The 23,012-nt window shown below is 35.4% G+C and overlaps 1 protein-coding gene across 4 annotated transcripts in view; it reads right to left on the reverse strand.

Moving 5' to 3' along the window:
• HBS1L (HBS1 like translational GTPase) overlaps positions 1-23,012 on the reverse strand; it is a 60,817-nt gene that overhangs the window by 29,451 nt on the left and 8,354 nt on the right. The window lies entirely within an intron of this gene.

The following is a 23,012-nucleotide window of genomic DNA, read 5'->3' on the forward strand; positions in this document are numbered from 1 at the left end:
CCACAGACTTTCTATATAACCACAAGCAAGTCACTTAAACCTCTACCAATTATACAGCAACACTCACCAATTTCATAAAGGAGAAAAGACTGGCATTGTGTTTTGTACCATCACATCAAGAGACTATTCCAAGTGTTTCATGACTCAGCAAGTCATGAAAAGAAATAGATTATTTTTTAGTGCACTACTGGTTTTGCACCTGAGTCTATTAGCAGTAACAGCAGTACAGATAGGACACAGTTCTGTCTGAAAAACAGGTTTAATAACTGAGGTTGACATCACAATAAAACTTTCCTTCCTATATGCTATAATTTTAAACTAAGGCCATAAAACTGAAAAAAAAATATTCATACAATCATAGAATCACTGAGGCCTTAAAGATCATGTCCAACCGCAACCTAACCAGACTATCTTAACAACTCTCCACTATATCATGTCCCTGAGCACGACATCTGAACTGTTTTTAAACGCATCCAGGGATGGTGATTCAGCCACCTCCCTGGGGAGCCTATTCCAGTGCTTAACAGCCCTATCAGTAAAGAAGTGTTTCCTGATATCCAACCTAAACTTACCCTGGGCAACTTGAGGCCATTTCCCCTCATCCTGTCACCAGTGAGAAGAGACCAACCCCGCTCCTGCTGTGAGCACCTTTCAGATACTGCAAGAGAGCAATAAGGTCTCCCCTCAGCCTCCTCTTCCACAGACTAAACAGCCCCAGTTCCTTCAGTCTCTCCTCATAGGGCAGATTCTCCAAACTTGCATTATCCATGAGACAGCAGATAAAGAGATGCCAGCGTGATTACATATAAACTCATGCTCTGAAGAATCTATTATCCATTTGCTCACACGTATAAAGACTTATATTACTATTTAATACATACAAACATCATCACAACAATCTATTTCAAAATATTGATTACAACATGCTTCAAACTGTTTCTGTTCCTTCCTTGTAGGACTCAACAGCTGCTAAGTTGCTTTTAAGTTTCCCGTAAAAAGGGACTTAAATATTTTTCTCCATTCAAATTCCACAGCACACAGAATAACATGAGAAAATATTTTTTTATTCCATTGCTCTCAATGGAGCAGTCTGACTGATTGCACTTGTAGCAAAGCTGTCATTTGTTAAAACTCAAAATAAAACGTCACTCCACTGTATTTAAATTATACCGGCTCAAAATAGTTCGGGAAAAGTATGACGTTACACTACTATAAACGGCAATGAACAACAGATGTTAACAAACATCTCACTCTCGTGAAAATACAATGATCTATAAAAATAAAAAAGGCAATATGCTGAGTTACCTTCTACGGTACTTAAACACATCCACTCTGACAACACTACTGAAATCAGTTCCTCAAACAAGAGCATTTAACATTTTCTCTTTAAAAGAAAGGTTATTTCCTAACAGAAACCACAGTCGAGGTTTCCAGGTAACTTCATCTTGTTGTTGTAAGTACTGCCTTCTCTGTAAAGTTTCAGATGGTGAACATGACTTTTTTCATGAAACTGGGAGTAGGAATTTTCACTGAGAAACACCAAAATCAAAAATATTTACTTACATCTGACTATAGTAATTGCTTTATTTTTAAGCTTTGGTAGCCTGTGAGGAGGGGGAGTACATACTCAGGAATATCAGTCAATAGCTTGCTCTATCTCCAACATGGAACATTTCTTCACAGCCCTAACAACACAGACCAATTCACTAGCCCAAGCCTGAAGGTGTAGAAACAGCTTGCCTTCCTACAGCCAGTTGCCACAGCTGCATGTGCAGCAGGCACTATCAGAGGGAATAGCAGTTTCTCTTGCTACAGTTAGCTGGCACTAGACATTGCTCAAGGATTGCTTTCAAAGCTTACAGCTTCTGGCTCATTGAACAAATGAGTATTTGCAATTGACCTCTTCTTGAGGTCAATTTTTTCCCCCCTCCTTCCAGATACAGGTAGAATGAGGAAACTGGAAAAGAGCATGGACAAGTTTATTTTCAAAAAGGGCAGCCAAAAAGTATATAATTTGCCTAAATTAAACCATTCAAGAGATCTTTTTAACTCATGAGAATCAAGGATTAAAAGAATCAAACATTAATAAAATAGAGGAAAGCAACAGCGAAAAAGAAAAATTTGAGATTATTTAAAAATCTAAATTGTGTAAAACTTGTGTTGAAAGTAGAGAACGCAAGAAGCCACATACTGCACACACAGAACCTAAGCATGAAAAGAGGGAGCAGAAGAGGATCAGAACTGAAAAGTGATGCAAGCTATGGGTGGAAGAAAGTGAATATGGGGGGGGGGAGGTTGGAATCACGGCCAATGACTAGAAAAATAGGGAGACTAGAAACAGCCAGACAGAGAACGCAGTGATCACAGAATCATAGAATGGCCTGGATTGAAAAGGACATCAAAAATCATCAAGTTTCAAATCCTCTTCCATGGGCAGAGTTGCCAATCACTAGACCAGGCTGCCCAGAGCTACATCCAGCCTAGCCTTGAATGCCTCCAGGGATGGGGTATCCACAACCTCTCTGGACAACTGGTTCCAGTGTGTCACCACCCTCTGCGTGATGAAGTGTAAAAAACTGAAACAAGATAAAAACTCTGAGTAACATGAGGAACTGTGTTTAGAACAGAAATAGAAATCTAACAAAACATTTTGAACATGACTTAACAAATTAGAGAATGAAACATACACTGAAATTAGATCAAGTTGAAGTGGATGGAACGGAATGCTTTCTAACTAGGCAATATCATATTTTCCTTCCTGTCTGGACCTTAGCCAGAATTTCTGGAGTCTCACTGTAGCCTTGCCATCAACATTTTCTAACTGAACTCAAATGATGAATAACGCAGCAGTCAGTTACTCTTGCTCTTTTTATCAGAAACAAGTACCCTCTAGTGGAACTTTACTAACCATCGATTTTATATTCAAATTGTGCGCATTCAAAAACTCAAATATTGCTAAATTAACATTAACATAACATTGTTGTTTTTTGTACTCATTGCCATCATACCTGCTGGCTTCAAAAGCAACATTTCACCATTTTGGCAGATTGTTTTTATTCACAGTGCCATTATTCCACTCGAGAAAGTAATTTGGAATATCTGATGTCCCAGAAAAACAGTGTCTCAAAGAATGGTATAATGTATTTTGTACATAGAATTTCTTACTGACCTCTATCATAGCTGTGACTATTCAGAGCTTTAGTAGATTAAACTCTTCCCTCTCTGTTTCCAGACGTTTAATGTGACACTCCAATCAGCAATCACCCTGAAGTCATGTTTAAGCAATATATTTCAACAACGGAACCCGTAGTTCAGTTCTATATGCAGACCATTGATTAAGTCTTTTCATAGACATGGCTATTTAGTCTGCAAGTTGTGAAAGTAAACCAGACTAGATGAAAGAAAAACACCGTCACTGGAGTAGAACTCTCATTTCAAGATTTCCAGTTTCATTAAGCCAGCACCTCCGGAGTAAAAGGAGCAGAGGTCTACCGTACGGAAAAGCAGACCTGTGGGGGGATGTCTGTCTTCTAGAGATTACACAAATATCAGCTGTCGCCTTTTGATGTTTTCAACACGTAAACATTTAAAAGTCCAATAGGAATTCACAACTTTTAAAAGTGACTTACTCATCCGTCAAGTCCTAGATAGCAATGTCCCTGCAGAATTTCTCATGCCTACTGTGCCTATTACTTACAGCTAAATGGGCTAGAATTCAATCACATAGAATTCACATAATTGTAACTTATTGCAACTCATCCTGTAAATACCGAAACCATACTTTTGGTAGGTGTATTTCTTGTACTACTCTCGAGTAATGCCAATGACATCCCTTCTCAATCCGTAACCAAAGCTACAATTTGCTGTAAAAATAATTCATGTATTAGACATTTGCAGTTGTTCTGTACCAGCACCTTTACTCTCCCACACAAACAACTAAATCGTTGGTGGTGTCTTCTAATTCAACGAATTTTTTCTCAAATGACTGTGAATTGTCTTTCACTGTGATTTAGAGAACGCTCAGATCGATATTTGTGAAGTGCAACTTCCTACCATAAATGGTCATGTAAAGAGCAGAGTCAGCACCATGTGTAGGATAACCCTAAAAAGATATTATCTATCACTACTCACTTAATTGAGCAGAATACACATAGACCATGCAAATGAGCAGAATTTCTGTTAAAAGCTTGGCCCAAAATGAGTATGTAAAACTGAAAGTACGATATGTACATTCTATTAAAATTAAATTCCCCAAAATAACAGACAGCAATTTCAAGGTTTAATTTTAATTAATATTATAATGCCAGAGGATGGTGCTATTTGCCTGCACATCCTCCAGCTAATTCAGAAAAAAACATCATGCCTTTTATGCACACACTGACATTCTCAATGACTGTATTACAGGACTCTCAAGCATTTTACTAAAGAAAGCCTTCCCAATCCACAGCTTCTAGTTATGCACTAAAATATCTTCACTATGTTAACTATAAGGAAAATAATAAAAGAACAACACAGGCAAATTGACAGTACACAAAAAGGTAGAATAACCTTGTACCTATTCAGCTCTTCCACAACTACTCTACAAACAGTCCCCATAATGTTAATAATGTGTCTGTTGAAAGGATCAGAAGTGAAATATATACACAGTAGTCCTTCACAATCGAGCACATTGAAGCTGCAAATATTTTCATCACTTTAAGTTTCATAAAAATATTGGTCAAATTTTAGTGCAGTGAAAACTTTTAAAGTAGGATTAGCTAAAACCTTTTTTTTTTTTTTTTTTTTTTAATTTAGGTCCTTTGAATTTTCAACTCTACTACTCTTCTGGTGACTTAACAACCACATCATTCACATTAGACCATGTCTGAACCAGAAAGATGACATATGGGAGAATTAATATCTTGCTATAAGGAAATGTAAGATTTTAGTTCTTCACACATCCACATTCTTATTTCTCTGCAAAGTCAGCTCTGTATAAGGAAAATACTCGTTCTTGATCTCATTCCATGGTGTAAAGGATGGCAGCAGAGATTACAAGGTCACAGCATAAGGCTCCTTAACATATTTTAGAGTGAAAGATTCCTGGCAAAACAATGTCCCATTGTTTTGTTTGTATTTTTAAAGGCGAAAGGTAGAGGCACTCATATTTTACAAAACATCAGCAACAGACTCCAATTTTTAAAGCATTTTCTATAATGAAGATGAAAAGAAATACAGAATTTATTTGAATTTCACTAAAGGTTACGCTGAAGATGGTAGGAATGGTGATATGGGTTTGTCAACAGGAATGGAGCTAAGAAGATAGGAGAACATCGTGTGGAGTAAAGAGTATTTCAACAGTTTTTGTGTTGTGAGAAATCTGGCTTCTTGAATATCCTCATCATGCTACCACCACCCACTCAAAAGACAGATTGAAAGATCTTCCCAAACCTGTAACTTAGGCATAACTCTGGAACTGGGTAAAACCAGGTACAAAGTCACCAGTTAGTAACTGACAGAAACTGATCATGCACCATACCATCAGCAGCACGGTATGTGTTCAGACCCTTGATTTCTTTTTTTTCCCCCCTTCACTTTGGCAAGCTACAATCTTCTAACTAACAAATGATTTGACTATAAACTCCTAAACAGATTTTTGGACATAAGCCTTGATAGAAAAGAAGACCATCTTTGTGGGAGAAGCTCAGTATTTGTTTATATTTGTAACTCAAAGCAGATTTACCTCAAAGTCTTGGTACAAATATTTAAAAGCTAATTAAACTCCTCCCTCCATAACCATAGGGAAGACCTGAAGGACTCAACATTTTACTGCTTCAACTAAGGCAGAAAACAGCTACTGAAAATACTATGGTACAAATCCTAACAAAATTACAGAACTGCTTCTACAAGGCCTGGCCAAAAAGTAACATTTCCTATCTTATTATTTTGACCCATGATCTCAGAAGCTGATTTTGGTGGTAGAGGTTGAACCTTCCATTCAATTCAAATTCCACTGAATTATGGAAATGGGAAGCCCTCCACAATGGCCATCTGACGTGGAGGTGTTTATGAAGCAAATGTGTGGAACTGCATTACTCTGCCTTCTGCTACAATACAGGCGCTATGGAGCAAGAGAAGATGACAAGAAGGAAAATTATCTCACCCCATCCAATGACCAGTGATAGTGCAAGAGGAGCACAATCTCTATCAGGAAAGATATTACTCCCATGGCTGCTAACCCTTAAATGAGGGTGAGGAGAAGCAGACACAGGGTCCACCCACTTCCAGTCGCTCAGGTGAACAGCTTGCACGTGCACTCAACTGGGTTAGCCATGTCTTCTCACCTGGTGCTCAAGCACTAGTTCATGCTGTGATGTGACAATTCCACTGCATCTTCCATGTGGAAAAAACTGCACCTATTGACATTCGCTGATGTTTGTTAAGCACTGATGGAGACCAAACAATGGATGTGAGCACAGTAAGGCAGTGAGTGGGGCACTTCAGCAGTGACAACAGAGACACCGGGTCACCTCCACTATTACAGACTTTTATGAGTATAGCACACAAGCTCTTGTTCACCATTAGCAAAAGTGCATAGCTTGTGGTGGTCGTGCTGAGAGATAGTGTTTTGTAGCTGAGAATTTGCTTTAATGAATAGTGTTGTTTTGCTATTTGTATCTCTTGTAATTTCCATGGAAACAAATAGGAAATATTACTTTTGGAACAACCTACATACATGAACTTTAAATATTTTCACCAAGCAGCAAAGCAAGTCCCTGTGATGAAAACTGCAAATAGACAAAAGAACGTAAACAAGAATAGTCAATGGAAACAAAAAGAAAAAAGAAAAAAACAAGAACAATGACATGGTGGAAACTATTGTGCTATCATAAGGATCAGTAAAAGACATCATTGTGACTGAATAAATTAGACATGGTCATTTTCCCACTTACTGCAAAACAGAAGCCGGAAAAAAAAGGTACACTTAGTGCGTGCATTTCTTCACTAATAAACTGAGGAAACTGACACAAAAATTTGAAAGCATTCATAAGAATGACAACCAGGATGCTGGAAAACACGGCCACATGAAGATGAAAGCAGTAGAAGGTAAAACTGAACTTCTAAAATCTGCCTGTTTTGCAAAAATAAGTGTTCTATGCGAGGCCTTCAGCTCAGTGAGTAAGATACGCCTGCTAATCTGGATGGAAAAAAGCTCCCAAAGACACAAGAATTAGAAGGGAAACAGGAGATATCATACTACCACTTTCAGCAAGTGCTCTAATGTTAAGGCAATCTTACAGAGTAGCATCTTCATATGTGCATCTAAGACAATGGTCACTTCTTTCAGAACAAGTATTATTTCTGGATGCCACTTAAAGTAAACAAGTTTTAGAGAAAAAAAAGATACGTGCTTACATGAAATAACGATACTGCTGATGAAATGATGCATATAGACAAATAATGCAAAAGGGTCCACACAGGTGATAATCTCAAGCCACACAACTTCCAGACCTAGCACTGATGATGAAAGAACCATACTGAAAGAGTAAGGATTGAGTAGAAGTACTTTGTACATGGTTATTTTACAGGATATAACAAAACAGCATAGCTCAAAGGTGGAACTGTAATTTCAGAATCCTGCCTCTTCTGTAATTGCAACCTCTCTCTTATACCCCAAATTTAAATGATACAGGAAATGTACAACCTCATAAGAAGTGATGTACTAAGCTGATTTTAAAAAGCTATTAATAGTTTAATATACACATTTAAAAGTTACTTTAAAGCAATTATTCTGAAGTGAAAAATGTTTAACGGGTTCACATTTTAAATCACTGTTCATATAACAAAGAATAAATGTTAAGAAAGGATGAGTGGGAAACAAGACATTAAAAATGCATTCTCCCTTGCACATGCAAATTAGGTAAATTTAAACATTTCACACAAAATCTGTTCAAATGGAATTTGCTGAGTGAACATACACCTCTTACAATACTCACTTTACTAGTACTAAATGTAAAAGAATGATGCAAAACACACAGGCTTTTTAAAACCAAGTAATTAACAAGGTGTTTCGTATTGGTTTTTTGTTGTTTTATTTTTAAACTCCAAATTAGAGGCTGATATTAATCAAGTACCTGCTCTTTCCACCCCTTCATTAGTCCACGATTTTAGGTGAAGGGGAGGTGGTTTATGCCATTATTTCTTAGCTGTAAAATATTAAGCAGCTTTAAATACTAAAAATAAAAAATTACTGCATTACAATTTTTAAGGCGAAATTCATAAACAGTACTTAAATGATCCTTGTGGAATCCCTTCCAACTCAGGATATTCTGTTAATCTATATGGTATTCAACTTAGAACAATTAAAACAGAAAGAATTTTGGTTTTTAAAAAGTTTTTAGGTAGATAGGACAGCAAAATATTTTGTGAAGACATCCAAAATCAATTTTAGAAATAAAAGACCAAGAGAAAACACTTAAGGTTTCCTTATACTAACTGAATTTTGTTATGTGTTACCAAATGAAAAACAAAAAAGGGCCCATAGGTATGTGAAACAAAACAGTTTCTCCAATATGTTCATGCCTACCAATTCAGTATTACAGATTACATTTATCAATTGATGATTAATATTAGGGATTAACAGGGATACGCTATCGATATATTCATATTAAGTACCACTAAGCCAGAACATCTTCCTATTATAACCCAGAGTCTCGCTACTTTCCTTAATGCGATTTTACAACTATACTGGAAAAGCACAAAAGGAAGACACAAAAAGAAAAAGCCTAAAAAAGTCTGGTCATGTGAGGCACAGCCAAGGTTGCCAAGAAAAGCAGTGGATGCCCCATCCCTTGAAGTATTGAAGCGAGACAGATGATCTTTAAGCCTGATTCTTACCCATTCATTATTTGGTAGAACAACCTATCAATAAGGATACAAAAACATTACTCCACCTACATTTCTTCCATAGGAAGAGTCACGTTGGCTGTCATAATTATACTAGCAAATTTGCATTTCTATTCTTTATACTAGGGTTTAAAGCTCAAGACCCAACAAATCTGATAAAGGTTCATCACCATCACTTCTCTTTTGGTACATTCTCCAGACACTCCCAGTGCAGTAAAGAACATTTTTCATACATGTACTTCCTAAACCCTAACAACTCCATTCACTTGAGGAAAAAAAAAAAGCACAATCTCAGTTTTGATGGTTGCAGGTTCAAAACACTGCACACATACCTACTATACAGCAACTGTCTAACAAAGACAAATTAAAAAAATAGTAAATACATTCCTATTGAAGGCCAATCACTTTTTCTGCAAGCATGAAATGAGAAGCAAGCTGTTACTACTGATGTAATTTTACCAAGGAGTTCTTCCAGGTTCTGTTAATTCTTGTGTTGCCTCAACCATCAAGTCAGCAGGCTTTAAATCCACTCCTCTTGTTTCCTTTAATCCTAACTTAGCACCCTACACATTCCCAAAGCAAACGCAATCAGCTTACCACTGTGCTGATTTGTCTTGCTCATATACAGCAAAAATTTGAGGCAGGACAAAATGCAGAGGATGCAATGGCTATTAAAAAAGACAGAGTACTGAAAAATAAAAGCTGTAGTGTTCTTTACTACTTAATTGTGTTAGTGGCAACACATTTACAGAGAAAGAATCTTTGAAAGCTAGGTGTAAAACTGCTAAAGATCTCCAAATTTAACTTGCAAAATAAACACAGGCTCCATCAAAGAAGCTGGCTGATCAAGCACACTGAATTTATCTGCAGTCAAGAACCTCCCACAGTGTTATAGCAAGTACTAGGAAAAAAACCTGACAGAACTTTAAAAAAAAAAAAAAAAGTAAATGTTCACACATCTATCCCTACAATGTTAGAGACAAACATGAAGCCATTATTCACCACACTGTTTATACAAATGTTGCTACAATATACACATAACGTATTCCTTGTGAATTACATCTTCATTGTGGATGCTGCCAGTGGATGTTATTAGGAGGTTAGTGAACCTAACATGAGAATATTAAACTGACAGCAGGGTTTTCACTAGCTAACTGATAAAATCCTGGTATTAGGTAATAATTCTATTTATCACGGGAACTGTTACAATAAGACAAACAAAATGCAAGCAAACAAGGCAAAATCTACTTGACACATATAGGAACACAGATCTAAGAAGGAAAAGAGACATTAGAATCTGTTCTGCATTAAAATTTAGGAAAATACTATAAAAACCGTCCTACCTTCCAGTATAAGAAACTTGCTAATTTACATGAAGATTTCCCTTTGTAATTGAAGCCTATTTTACATAAGGTACATTACGTTTGCACTATTTATGTACATTATCCCTCTGAGAATTTAACTATTCTCCAATTTCCTAAGAACTCCCTCTGCCCCAAGCCAAATATATCAGGATTCCAGTTATCAAAAGTAAACCTTGTTAAGTCTAGAAAAAAAGCGATACTGAATGTTACCATACTCTGAATAAGGGAGACATTATCTGGAAAACATCCTATGTACAGATGGTACATGAAGTACAGCATAGGAAGCTCTATTGTTCACTGATGAAACTATTCAGGAGAACAAAACTGGTTTATAAAGAGCAGTGTAACCCTAGTCCAGAAGAAAACTTGAATACAGTAAAACGCAACATGTGGTTTCAAATAAGTTTGCAAGATTTATCAGATGCAGATGAATACCAGGAAGAAAAAAGTTCATTTGCCAGTCTGAAGAAGTACATTTCATTCTACCCGGACTTCAGAGAGAAACCTGTGCAGACTGAAGTTATTTTTTTCCATGTTTTCCTCTTCCTTGTTGCAGTGAAAGAAAAGTTAAGACACATTTACAGCAGTAACTACATTCACACAGTTCACAACCACAACAAGTCTCTTAGAATACACACATAAAAAATACCATTAGAATTATACAATAAATCACATTTTTGGCTTGAAAAACATTTACTTCAGATCTTTAAGAGGCAATTTTCCTCTTTTATTTTGACTTAGGCATTGTGTTGCTCTTTGTGTATACCCAGTTTCACCCTCTTGCTTAGCTGAGGAGTAAAGTTAGTCATTTTCCTATTTATGTAAGCCTGCAACAGGGAAGAGAAGAACATTAAAAATAGGAAAATGTGATTCTAAAACCACAAAAAGGTGGTAGCAAGGACTCAAGGAGTACTCAAAACAACTTCAGGTTATATTTTGGAATTAATTAGATATAAAGTTTCCATTTAGCCTGAATTTTTAAATGCAGTAAAAACACGGAAGAATGACTGAAGCAACAACCAATCACAGTTCTTCCCTGTCTGCCAACCAACTGGGCATCACATGTTCCACAGACACAGCTTTCTTCTATAGTTAAGTTACCAGCAATATTATTTTTCAAGGGTTTTGGCTTTTTATGTGTGAATTTCTACAGTAATTCCATAGAGTTTTGACAGTAACCTCAAGCGTATTAAGCTTCATGACACAGGTCTAACAGAAGACAGGAGGAATCTGGTACTTATTTGTAATTGTCAACTCTGAACACTAAAACATATCATGAAAGAAAATACAAGGAAGTAGAGATTATAAAAATGAATAACATTTTGTCACCAGAGGACACAACAGAAGCACAGCATATATATGACATAACACAGTACAGCACACAACTGACAAGTTTCCTAACAATTCTGAACCACACATAGTAAAAAAAAGCATGATACTGCAAAAACACATTCAAAAGACAATACAGAGATAAGGTAGGTACTGATAACACAAATTTTACCAGAAATAAAATTACCTGCAGTTTAAGTTACCTAGAATAAAAAAGGCACTGCCTCTATTTTCTGTATTTTCTGCCTCTATTTTAACATCTTGGCTTTTGCCTTTTAACTTCATTCCTGAATTTTTACATGTTTTTGTACTGCAGTTCAAGCTCCTTTCCTGTTGGTAACAGATATATTTCAAATTACTTTGTTGCTTGTTTGTTTGTTTAAAATCCCACAATACTGAATTTGATATACCCATACTTCTAACATTCAGGTGACACACTGATTTCTGAAGCTGAAATGCATCAGTTTACAAATGTGAAATACCACTGTCTTAAGTCTTGTCAACAGCCTTGCTTTGAGTACTCACATGCAAACATCAAGGTAAAGTTCCAGCTTCTGGATTTATAATACACTACAGCAGCAATTATTTATCCGTAAAATTGCGAAATGATACATCCTGCAAAGAGCAGACTGGCTCAGAAGAAACACAGTGTTTGTCCTCAGAAAACAGAGATAAAATGCAAACAGCCAGCACTAAACAACTCCTAAATTAAAAGTCCGCTAATGTAAATGTAACTGCATTTTGCTTTCTACTGCAGGGAAAGTGCCAGCTGGGAATGGTAAAGTGGTCACACAGTTACTGAAGAACTCAGACTATCGACAATTAAGTAATTTAGAGAAAAAAAAATAGTCTTTTCTCACAGACAATGCAAACAAAAACCTGACATAGATGACTTGATAAAAACTTGTAAAGTAACCTCACCGTAGTCTTAGTTGTGGAAAGAGCACCTCCTTTAGTTATGTTTTCAAATAAGATATTCTTCCTTATCTTACAAGTTTATTTTATAAGGTCACAAACAAATGTAGAACAATTTTTCAGAGCACTGAAACTCCATCACGAAAATAACTTTTTCACTACTTCTCTAACATTTTAGATCTTACAACCACTGCAAATATGAATTTCTCCTACCAATCTGCCTGATGATTTTGACTAGTTAGAATGCTCACGCTGAGCTACAATTAAGACTCCTGTTCTCAGCACCATATTCATCCAAACCTACATGTGACATACTGATAAGGGACATTCAACATGGACCGTTAAGTGTTAATTAAGAAACTTTAAACACTTGGCCCACGTTGAGAAAATGGAATGTAAGGAGAAAATAAACCAGACATATTGTGTCATTTTTGCAATGCTGACTTTCAAATGACCATCTTAAGAAAACTGTCCTTCAGTACCAGTAGTAAATGTACAGACACATAATTCTCATGTTAGCGAATAAAAAACACATAAGAATCTGCCACACAGAACATAAAAATAAATGTTTTACCAAAACTGGTAGTGGAGAATGGATTACCCAACAGATTTTCAATTTAAGAAGATTTTTGAAAACTACGACTCTCAGCCAAACCTCCCCATCACTCCAGCAATCACATCTGAGACTTCTGTAAATTGTTCACATTACCTTTTATGGAGACAAAGAAAAGGAAATAATGGCCATTTTTACCATGACCTGAAAGGACTGATATACAACATCACTGAACAAGCAGAGCTACTGTTTCCCCAGGATCACTGCTTTTTTTCTGGGATCATAAGCTTCTAAATATATATATACCCACACAGATAAAACTAAAAAATGGTTTTATATATAAGATATCTTAGTTTCCAAGCAAAACACCCAACTTTCACACACAACACAGCCAACTATGAAAATGATTGACTTTGTATCGGATTATATGTTGTCTGAAAAAGGCAAACCATACTAGTGTTAAAGGACCATAAAAGAAAACTCTGAAAACACTTGGAGTGTCACTTTTTCCAGTGTAGGTGTACAGTATGTATAAGGAGAAGCTCAAAGAGATATCTCAAAGGATTTTAAGAAGCTTTTCAATACTGATGACACATTTTTCCCTGAAATAAGCCACTTCCTTTCTAAAACCCACACAGTACCTCGGTGTCAAGACTCAGTTGCTTCTCCTGAAGTATGTGAATACATTTTTCTTACCTAAAACACTGAAGTCTTACATTATCAGTTATATCTCAAATCATGGAAAGTAGTATCACTAGTCACATCAGACTTCATGCATTTCCATTCAGTAAAGAACACATTCCCCTTGCCCCAGGCTAAGTACATGTTATATCAGAGTATCACTAGGTATAAAGGGCTCTTATCACTCTAGGAGGCATTTGAGAACTTCTGTAACTGGATAATGAGCAAAGCCAATTGAAGTTGGAAACACTTCTTTTCAGCATCTAGGTATAAATTACCAATTATCAAATGGGGAAAAAACCAAGGAATTAGAGCTAAATATGGTAAGTGGAAGTAAAAACATCTTAGCTAATGAAAGCATATTGGACATCACAACCAAACTTCTTCAGAGTGCTTTTTTCTCCAAATTTTCTTTGGAAATCTCCCTAAGATATCAGTTCATGAGCTTTTTCAGTTAAGACCTGCAAGATCACCTAATCATGATAACAAAGCAGAAATGGCCAAAGTTACCTGTAAATATCGGTGCCCAGTTGCAGCATATGAAGCCACCAAAAAAACAATTATTCGTGAGCACCATTAAGAAACAAAAGCAATTATTGCTGCATTCAACTGAATGATAAGAAAAAGCTAATTACATTAACTCACTAAGTGATAATGCTTGTGAGATCTCCATTTGCTTTTGGCATAAGACTAAATTGAAAGAAGATATTTACACAGAAGAGGCAAAGAATGAATTCTAGAAAACTGTAAGATAAATAACGTTAACTAAATGCAAGCTATGCATCTATTTGTTTTGCTTCTGGGTCATACTCTTGAAAACGTCCTGTCTTCATATTAACAACCTGAATACCTGCATTATTAATAAAAATCAGAAATCAACAATAAATATCAGAAAATAAAAACTTGTTATAATATAGTGTATGATAATACCTACATAATAAAAATATTTGCTATAATATAGTATGATAAATATTCTAATAACAGCCAATAGCAAAGAGATATGGTTCAATATCTAGAAATCAGACCTACACTGTATTCCTAGTTTATCTGGCATATCATGAGTAAGGCTTTTCATCTTCTATTTTACTTCACTTCCTATTTTACTTTTACGGTGTTTCACTAAATATTTATACATATAACACTATGAAGACCAATAATACAAGATAGCCAGACCCCCACACAGATAGTTCTCATTTAAACAAGATTCTTCCTTTCTACCCCAACACCAAACCAAACATGTTCAGTTCACAGTATTTTTTTTAATTTCCTGCAAGGACTGCACATTTACAGAGATTTGACCTCCTTCTTGCTCACACACCACTAAAACCAGAAATCTTAGTGTCATAAAGTGGTTAACAATTCCATTAACAGTGCCTGAAATGGAATAGAATCTAGCTCACTCACCGGTATCTGTATTTGTTCTGTAATACTAACAAGGGCAATAAGAAATGAAAACGTAGTTTAGACAGAAAAAGCAAACAGAAATGAAACGAGTATGTACAGAATGCAGATCTTTTTTGACTAAGAAGGTACCATTTTTACATAAATATTTTTGAGAAATCTGAACTTCTAGAGAAGCCACTCTGACAACAGGAGAGCGACCATACTGCAACAGGGCACTTTCACAGTAGAACCTGAGCAGCACTAACAGCCACTGCTTAGAAAAAAGTAAACATCCAAGCAATGCTACATATTGGAGGAACATCGCTGTTTTAAAAATCATATGTATTAAGATTTCATTCTTTGATTTTATACATCCAGAGACTCAAAATAGCCAAATTAAATACTGAGATCTGTCTTCATCTACTATTACTATGACAATGAAAAAATACTCCACTAGTAAAACTCTTCTGCAGAACATCCACATTCCTGCTGTAGAAAAAGAGTAAGACAGAGCGGGCCATGTCTTCACCAATCTGAAATTCTTAACAAACTGCTCACAAAGCATGAATTCTATTTAAAAACGTATCAATTTAATCTTTTCAGTTCACACTCCTAGTCATATTCCAGTCACTGTACTACCAGAAAGTTGTAGAGAAGGACAATTAGTTATTCTGTAAAGGAATAATGATACCAACTGACTACAGACATACCTCAGAAGTCAGAGGCCTGTTTTTAACAGGCCATTTTTAAGTATGCAATGTAATGTTTCCACAAACTAAATAACGTACATTTCTCTAATGACAGACACCAGAAACTTACAAAGCACTTTGTAAGAATCATTAGTTTCAGCAACCATCTAAAATCACACAAACTGAATTAGCTTTGACTTTTGGTAAGGGGGAGGAAGGGGGAAGTACTTCAACAAACAGTGTAGATAAGTAATATGGTTATACAGCACAGTAATATATAACATACAGACCCCATTCCCTCTGAAATGCCCCATTAAGATAGTAAGCTATGAAAGCAGGAGAGTTCCCTGAAAATAAATAAAACATCATTGGCTTTGCATTTTATTTCATCTCTGTTTTCTAGTACAGAGTAAATACATCAGTTCCACAAAAAAAAAGTGATTCTCTTAGTTCCCTACAAGAAATCCTGAAAGGTCAAAACCATTAGCACACACAGAAGTACATGCAACTTATAGCAGTGACATTTCCTCATCATCTGAGCAGAAGAGTGAACTTCAATTTATGAAGATAAAACCTATTAAAGAGCTCACCAGCTGTCTGAATTTCACATAATAAAAGTTACCAATAAAAACTACCTCATTTTCAAAGAAAAAAAACATACACACAAAAAAAACAACAAAGCAGTGAACCCTCACCTTTTCAGTACTTTGTGATTCATAGAGTAAAAACAAACTTCTGAACGTGATGAAATTTGGTGGGCCTTGTTGTTTTTCTTTTCCCCTCCCAGCCACAACTCATAATCAATGTTTAATATAACAACAATTATATAAAACCGGGCACTTTAACTTCAGACATGAATGACTGTGTATACAACTAAACTACTGTCTATATATAAAATACACTGCCATTAACTGTACGTACTCCATAAAAAGAGTTCTATGGTGAATTTTTTTGGCTTGTTGATTTTTAGAAATTGTTGATTAATGAAAAATGAATTTGAATCACTGGAGGTAAAAAAGTCAGAACAAAAACTGCCAACTCTACCCCTCTGCACCATCTGGTCTCTTCAAAATATTATTGTACAGCAGTTCCAGAAACTGAAGTACCTTGCTGCTTTTCAAGAACCCAAGAATTGTCTGAACAACTCAATCAGAAATTACTCAAATAGCTATTTCTGAGTTAAAATACCAGTGACAGTTATGTGAAGTTTTTATCTCTTTTTAAAACTGGAATTTTCTGCTCCTAACATCCTATAACCTGGGAGGGAAAAATAAGCTTTGTTGTGATTTAAAGACAAAAAAACAGGTAACTATAACTACATTAACATGTATGCGGAAGCAATCATTTTTGATTGCTTCTTTTGATTTGAAAATAACCCCCATTCTTCTGGGGGTTATTTTCATATTCTTCTCAAGTTTTACTTTACTTTTAATTTGCCCTGATTTTCCAAAACAGGTTCAGATAGAAATCAAAGTCAATTCATGCTCATTTTTCCAAAACAATTTATGATAAAAAATCAGCCAGAAAAATAAACCCAGAAGAGCTGAATGGAAGAGATCCTCTGAACCTTTATTTAGTAGTCTACTGTAGTACCTTCTACCATAACAAAGCCCTAGAAAGGTAGCATTATTTTGTGCCTTTTTCTTACTTCACTGATATCCTTTCACTTTTAAGGTCCTAATATGGTTTTAAAAAGCTATCAAAATCATCTAAATAATTTCAGACACACGTTTCTAACCAAAAGCAAATTGGAGCCTGAATATAGTACCTGAAGATGTACTAACATATGTCAGTTTCTGCCCTACTTCCTCCAAGGCAATCTTCCATTGAAAAAAATATTGCCTGCATAAATCTAGGCATGAATTTCAGTGTACCCACAACAGGAGCAATTACAGAACATTTAATCACAACTCTAATTGCACGAAGTGAATTAATGAGGAACTGTAATTAAGACTGTATTTTCAAATACATTTTATTTAAGCACATAAAGCAATATCCAAGACATAATTCATATTTAAAAAAAAATAAATCAGTATCCACTTAATTAAGAATAATGTGCAAAATAAATTGAATGTATGCAATACCTTAGGAATATACAGTCCAAATACCAGAAGCCACGTCTACATAGCCTGACATTATCGTTTACATGTCCACATATCAACATAGCCACAAGTACTTTACAAGGTTAATGTGTATTCCAAAACAAATGATATTGCTAACCCATATTAGACAAAAAATACACAGTAGCTGCAATTTGAGGGGAAAAACTATATATACACACCAACAAAATAAGATTATTTTAAGCATAAAACAGGCAGAAACAGAGTTGTTATACAAAAATCCCATATGCCATTATATTTCTGGAGTATTCGAATACAATTAAATCCATCACTGATGAAAGAAACCTGTTTCTCATTAACAAGATTAAAGAAATTAAGGAGTAACAACAAAGCATACACAGCAACATCTATGTTTTGTATTGTTTTTGTTTTTTTAAGTAAAATTTATGAGTGTTGAAATAGCCTGAAAATTAATTGGAAATCAGATTTATTCTTCATTTAGGCATCTTTTTAGTGCCCAGACTAAAAATCTGTACTAACTCAAGCCTCATTTCAGGATTCAGAATTATAGACTGAGGAAAAATCCCTCCCCCACTCCTTATACACAGAAAAGCATGCATTGTTTCTTCAAGATCACTGCCAGTGCTGATATACACGCAAATGAAAAAATATTTATACATGAAAATATAGCTACCAAACAAGATCCCAAGTTTTTTTAATAAGATATCAATTCCACGGTAAGAATCCCAATAAATATATTATACTGACACCCTTGGGCTTCAGTCACTTATTCGAAGTTTCATCAGCACAAAACCCATGGCAAAACTGTTCCAGTTTAAATACCGAGTACTACATATTACCACCTACTTCTTGCACATGCTTTCCAAAAGCATCCATAGATGTATATTTCCATGTCCAGTACTCAGCTCTAAGTGTATTGCAAACGCTAAGAAATTTCAGGCAAAGAACAGTGGAGGAGATTGAGAAAGCGGGCCAAAAACAATGAAAAGATCAACACAACAAAGATTTAAAGGGAAAAAAATATATATTCCAAGAAAAGTTTAAACATATACCTATTAGAAATCTCTACCTTAATAATAACTACATTAATTAGAGCCCCAAGAGTACACGGAACAAGTCTCCGATATTTAGCCAGGCATGCCTTTAGCAAGCTTTCCACCATTACTTCACATACAGAGTATTTAATGCTGCTCAAAAAAGTACAATTTGCTATAAAAACTATCAGTGGAATCATGTACAATCTGCATAGATTTCTATGATCTAATTCCCTCAAGCATATGAAATTAAGAAGGATCAAGAAACTACATGGATATTAATTTATAGAAGAAAGGTAGATCCTCAATCTAAAGGCAAAGGAAGTACAACAATTCTGTTCCTGCTCACAAACTTATGAGAACGCAGTTTGTATACTGGACTGTATTGCTTAGACTTCAATGTTTTAAGGCACTTGAAACAAGTAAGGATACAGATGACTAAATTTAACATGTAATCTAGAACATAAGCACATCAGCACTGCTATATTTAATAACTTTTATTAATAAGAATTAGAAACACGAATGTCATTTGAGAGATCAGAGGTCAAATTGCTGACAGTCCTATAAAACAACAGCTAGCATCAAGTAGACAAACAAGCAAAATATACAGAATGTGAAATTTGTACCTGAGCACAATGGAACGCAACCTGTTTTTATTTAGAAACAAAATTATAGTGCAACCCAAAGTCAGGAATCAACTTAAGTTTTTGTTGTATCTTTTGATATAACATGCTAAATGAAAAAGAGATTAAAACTGGATTAAAACTGTATCTACTTTTCTATACGAGCTGCCAAGTTTAGTATGAATAAACATATTACAGTACAAGAACAAATGTATTTTTTTTAGTTGCAGCAGTACCCCTATTGCACATTTTGCTGATCAGGATCTAAAACACTGACATTGGAAGTATTATTAAAAAAATCATGTATACTAATGTATACAAACAGAAAACAAAAGAAATACATCGTCACTAACTTGACTAACAAGGGCACCAGGATCTGGTCAAGAGCTAAAAAAAGTCAGTTTTAAATGTCCCAATTCTGATCTTCAGTATAAAGCTTTGTAATAATAGTGATGGGTGGCAATAATAGAAAACAATATGTGTACATCACTATGGAAGCTCTCTTCAAAACAGACAAGAGACAGATAAAACAGCACCTATGCTTTGTCTGAAACATTTTCTTCCATTAAGCAAAGAAACCCATGCTAAAGTCAGAAAGTTAATCCAACGCTTTTCTGAAAGACTTGAAAACAAATGATAGAATTCTACTAAAACTTCTTGCAAAACACGTGCCATGTGTGTATCTAAAAAACAGCTGCTGTAAAATCCTGAAAATCACATTTTGACAGAGGACTGGAAAATGGAAGAAAGGGGATGCAGTTTCAAATGTATGCGCTTGCTCCCCAACAAATTTGGTCCTATTAAAAACTATACATGTCCTATTACAACTTTCAATCAAAACCTGAGGTTAGTGAGGCTTTTTAAAAAATGAAGGATTTTCTGTCTAAGTACAATAAAGAGAATAGGAGGGGAAATAATGAATTACAGGCAGGGCAGTTTACAAGCATACCTTTCCATGAGATTAAGCTTTAAGAACATTTAATAAGACAACTGCAATCTAAACCGAGGTTCCCCAAACTATACAATATATAGCAAAACTGAGTTATTTCAGAAAAATAATACTTCAGTGTTCTTCTCAATGAAACATATATACATACACTCCTAGACAGGTGCCCCAAGAAGTCCAATGAGGTTTATAAGATACTGTACATGCCACATCAACATACTAAAGTTCAAGACTTCATAAAAGTTAAAAAAGTTAAATTGTCAGTGAAAATTAGGCAAAAATAAAGATATTCAGTGCAACAGCTAAAAAGTTCACATACAAATTAGTTACCAATCTTACAGTGAGAAATGTCACATCAGTTAAAAAAATTTAAAAACTCAGCTCTGGATTGTAAATAGGTCCTATGTATTCCTTTTTCCAACATACCACGGTAAAAACATTGATTCTTTCCCTTTTCCTTGTGCTACTTTCTTGTAAAAGCTTTTTGTTGATTAGCTTTTACAATATCATCAGGAGATGCTGTTTTGAAGTCAAATGGCGTTATGGCTGTTCTAGGAGCAATTTCCTTAGGTTTTACATCTTGTACTTGCCTACTGTACAGGAAAGCTTTATGCATACCAACTGTGCGCCGTTTATAACCTTTCGGAGGATAAGGAAGACATAAAGTTAAAGCAAATGCTGAAGGTCTTGCACGCAGAGCCTTCATCCATGAAAGGGACAAGTCCTGCCTCTTAGAAGTAAGCCCTCTTCTGCTTTTATTTGTTTTACTTAAGCCAGAGCATTTTCCCTGCTTTGCCTTTAAAAGTTTTGTTTCAGGAATTAAGACATTTGACTGTTCTATCACATTTTGCTCGGCAGGTGCACTCGCATTTTTTAAAAGGACACTTAAATCAATGTTTGTTCTTTTCGAGGGCTTCAATTCATTTACACTGAGTATGGAAAAGTCTGGTTTTTGTTGAGGATCATCTAATTCAATAGCCTCTGCTATTAGATCTGAGAGCGTTAAGTTCTCAACCTCCTTTAGCGGAGAAACTGAAGAGAGGGCTAAAGAAGACAAAGATCCTGTTAACTCTGGCATCCCACTTGAAGTTTGTGGTTGACTTACTAGTTGCGATAACGATGAGGTTCTCAAATTCTCATCTGTGATACCTGCTGTTGACTGGGTATAAAGATCAGCCAAAGAATAACAGTGGCTTGCACCACTCTCCTGGTGCTCCTGAAGTAAGTCAGCCAATGATGTATTTCCAGACCTTAATACTGGAAATGCAGCCATCTCTGAAGACGAGCTTTCTTGCTTTCTACTTTGCACAGATGAAGAAAAATTTTCAAGTTCACTTTTTCTACTTGCAGTATGACTGACTTCACTACCAAGAGCCAATTCTCCTAAAGCACTTGTTATGCAAGGACTGCAGAAGTTTTCATTACTACTGCCATCAAAAGTTTTTGAGGAAATAGGTGGAATGCTGTCTTTAACACTCAGAGAATCACAAGCCACATTCTGCAGCAGCAAGGATTTCAAGTCCTGTGCTTCCTTGCATTTCAACTTCGTAAATGAAGAATTTCCAGATGGGTTACTTCCTATGCTACAGCAAGCATCTTCACTGTCAGGAACTGAACCTACTACACTTGCACTTTCTGATAGCTGATTCTCTGTCTCATTCATAGGCTCACAAAATGATCCTTTAGAGATATCTTGACTGGAAGAAGTCAGACCAAGTGAAGAGGATTTTGATCCCTTCCTTTCAGATGAATATATAGCAGATTTTTCAACATTTAGGAGCATTTTGTCATTTGCAATTAAGGAATAACAAGCTGAACCAGTTTTGGCTGTCAGGTTTCCAAGCTCTTGTTTGTTGGAGCTGTCAACATTTTTTACTGCACAAGAGAGACAGTTTTTATTAGTACATAATTCTGGAAAACAAAGTAAGTCTCCTTACCTTACAATAGCCAAAAATGTTCAGATGGAAGTACAGTCAGAACGAAGAATCCATTTATTTTTTAAGTAGATAGCAGCATCAAAAAAAAAATAAAAATCAAGAAGAAACATGAAAAGGCATTTAATTACAAAGTGTTACTCAAGCATATCTGCTCTTTCTACAAATAAATTATGGTAATCTACTGAAATACCTACACAACTTCACAAATCAGCAAAGAGATGCCAGTAAGGACTATGAAGATTCAAGTATTAACAAAAACAAGAAAGTTACTGTACAAATTATACACACACACACCAAAAAAAGGAATCATTGTGGAATGTCAGTTAACTAATCAAAGATTGAAAGTACAAGTCAGGACATATTTTCATTAATTAAAGTCATACATTAAAATTCAGAAATTTACTATGAAATGCAGATGGTTGCTTACACTCTGAATTTAAGCTGACAGTTATACTAGCAAAACACACTGCTTCCTTTAAACGCTTTCAGAACAATGAAATAGCAGTTGGCATCTTTAAGATTTTCAATAAATTTCTAATGCAATAATAATCATTCTCACAGACTGTAAGGCCTAAATTAAATTACATACAA

Source organism: Excalfactoria chinensis, chromosome 3 (genome assembly GCF_039878825.1).
Source record: "Excalfactoria chinensis isolate bCotChi1 chromosome 3, bCotChi1.hap2, whole genome shotgun sequence".
Taxonomy (NCBI): domain Eukaryota; kingdom Metazoa; phylum Chordata; class Aves; order Galliformes; family Phasianidae; genus Excalfactoria; species Excalfactoria chinensis.